The following is a 3,459-nucleotide window of genomic DNA, read 5'->3' as shown; positions in this document are numbered from 1 at the left end:
GGGGAAGCAGGTAAGATCTTATTTTAAATCAAAGAACCATGTCAGCACTACCAAGTGTCTTGACCTGATCCATATGGATTTATGCGGACCAATATGACCTCAAAGCAGAGGTGGAAAAAGGTATGTTCTTGTGATTGTTGATGATTATTACAGATTTACCTTGACATTGTTTCTTGCTTCCAAAGAAGATGTCTTTGATGCCTGTTGACACCCAATTTTGACTCACACTTTTTCCTTTAATTGTTTTACCGATACTCCTCGACCCTAAATAATTTTTAAAAATAAATTAAAAAATAAGATTCGTATTTTTGTTTCTATTTCTATATTTTTTTAAAGATAAATTTATTTTCTATCATAATATAAAATATTTTTATTAAATATAATTAAATATTTTAATGAATAAAAATATATATCTTTTGGTATTCACATTTACATTCTTTCTAATCTTTATTTTAGGGCGATATTGTGATCATATATATATATATATATATATATATATATATATATATATATATATATTCTTATTACATAACATATATATTTTATAAGATGTACATATACTTTCTCAGATTCTTATTTTATATATTATATTCTTATTTTCTACACGCACATATATATGCCTATAGTTTGTTAATAGTAAATCGCGAAAAAAAAAAAGAGATATTAAATTGAACGCTTTAAGAATTATGTTTGTAATTTATATATGTTAAAACTAAAAAATAATTTTTAGGATTTCAGGGAGCATGGATAAACTTAATTTTAGCAGAAAAAGAGCATTCGGACTAGCAATAATCCAATTTCATTTTTATTTCATCCGAACTTAGCTCTCTTTTTATAAATTTTCAACCAAAAGCCCCAAAATTAGACCAAAAGTCAGTACAATTTCTATGTCCGCGTCATCAGTCCGCCTCAACAAATACATTTCAACCTGATTCATCAATTTATTTTGATTCGAAGGATCCTAGAATTTTCAGTTGTTTTCTACTTTATATATGTGGGTATATATAATTTATTTTTATTTATTTAATTATCTAAAGTTAATTCGAACCGTCCGATCAAATATCAAACGAATAAAAAATAATCATTTTAAGATCAACATTCCACATATCTATCCGTATATATAGCGTTTTCCTTTTCTTATTTATACTATTATTTTTAAGAGGTAATATATATATAATTTTTATTTTTTAATTTTTATTTTTCATTTTTTTTAGATATTAAATTTGAGCCGACCGATTAAATGATCGGACGATCTAAATTTTGGTCAAATATTTTTCAAATTTGTGCATTTAATAAACAACTCACGCGTCTTCCAAAAGTCAGAAACACGCGTATACTCCTCCCAAGAAGCCAGCGACATATCTCTTTCAATATTTCCCAAACCAACACAAAAATCAAAATCCTTTTTCTGTCCTTTCTTCCTCCTTTTCTCCCTTATACCAAAATCACAGCCCTAGTACTGCCATGGCTGCCACACCTACAAGATGCTCCCTATTTCATATCACCGATGGGTCACCATCATCCATTACCCAAATCTCAAAAAAAATCAAACAGAGTTTCATCTCTCTTCTTCTTTCTCCTTTCCACCACCCATGAATCCGAGTAATATAGCTGGACACCTGCCACCACCTACAAGAATCTCACTAAAATCTGCCCCTCAAGCTCGTAAATCCTTTAAGAGCAGGAAAAATCAGTCCCAAATAAGTGAAAATAAATTAGAAACGATTCAATACATCATTTAAGAGTTCTGAAAAGTTGAGATATAGGGAGAGAAGGCGTTGACTCGAGTTCAAAATTCGAGTTCATTTTCCCACCATTTTCTTTATTTTTGGGGTCTCAAATCCGGAATTTTGAATACGGATTTTGCTATATATACATGTATTCTTTACCCATTGAAGGGAAGAGGGGTCTCAAAAGAACTGATAACTTTCTTTCTTTTTCCTAATCGAGTTCCTCGAATCCAAGTTTAGCCATCGAATCTTAAAGTGAAAGCCCCTACTTTATTGCACCCGAAAAGGTGCAAATCCATTTTTTTATCCCCTTATCTTCGTCTATTTGATCTCTAGAATGTGTGATTTATTTTGAATTTTAAACTTGATGTTGTTATCGCTATTCTTCATCTTGGCGGATGAATGTCATTTTAATTTGGAAAAGAGGAAACCACATCCATGTTTGAATATCCGAATATTTTAAATATGCGCGTATGTGTATTTGGGATTTACTGGATTTTTTGTGTGTGTTTGTGTGTTCTTCCGAGTTACTGCTTCCCCAGAAGATTAAAGTTTTGATCTGGTTTTGGGGCTATCGGAAGCAAATACTGAGAAAATTATCTTATTCTTTTGTCTCCCTATTTGATCATAATCTGTAAATATGGGCGTGTATCTTTGTCTAGATATTGCCATTTGGGGTACCTATAAATCAAGTTATGAATATGAACAAATTTAAATTATTAAGACCTCCGTTATTTTGAAAACATAGTGACATGATTTTTTCATTCTATTGCCAAACGTAAGTGTAGGAAGACATGCGATTCTCTTTGTTTAAACTATACTTCTTTATCTTTTATTTTTTGAGTTTTCATGAATACACAAGCTTGTTTAAGGTTTTGTTAAGACTACATCGTTGTGGGTTTTCATTTTTTTCTAAAAATTTTATCGATGAATATAACTTTTGGGTCTAAAAATTTATTTCTTAAGGAGGTCCGAGAGTGAATATGTGTCTGTGTTCATCTTGCTTGTGTTATTTTCGATTTAGTATCAATTATATTAAAATTGTTGTCCCAGAACATGATATTATTGTAAACTTTCATAGCTGTTATGTTTGCATAAGTGATGTTTTCTCCAACTTTAAAATATGTTTTTTGTATCATATTGAAAGGGAGTTTCCTCCTTCTTCTTCAATTATCCCTCCTCTTAATTGACATGGTTACATAGTATTACATATATGATTAATTTAGTTTCATGATTAAGTAATTTGTTAAAAGCTTTAATTATCTTTTAGTTGTTTTGTTTTGGTGTCTGAACTTCTTCTTAGTATTTGGCTTGGAGCAGGAACTTTGTTACAATAAACCGAAACTATAGTCCATTAGCCTTAGGCTCATTTTAACGAATATTTGCTAATCTAAGTCAATTGTGTATTTGATTGTTTGCCTTATTTTTTAATGTGTGAACTATACAAAATGATGTTGAGTTTCCTGTCTGCCCATGATATGTATGAAAGGGATTATGAGTCCCATCCTATTAAAACTATGTCCTAAATTGAGCTTTGATGTTCTTGTCGGGTAGACGTTCCTCAATTTACATCTCGCGTACAATTGCTACTTGATAAGTGTCTAACTATTTATCTTTCTTTTTTTACATGTACACTCGGGAGTTGGAGTTTCTTATCGGAACTCATTTTTGACCCAACATCAGGTCAATCGCTATTAGGATTGCAGAGCTTCGGGATTGCGAATACTTG

This window comes from Capsicum annuum, chromosome 5, assembly GCF_002878395.1.
Source record: "Capsicum annuum cultivar UCD-10X-F1 chromosome 5, UCD10Xv1.1, whole genome shotgun sequence".
NCBI classification, from domain to species: Eukaryota; Viridiplantae; Streptophyta; class Magnoliopsida; order Solanales; family Solanaceae; genus Capsicum; species Capsicum annuum.
Note: the sequence above shows the minus strand (reverse complement) of the source record.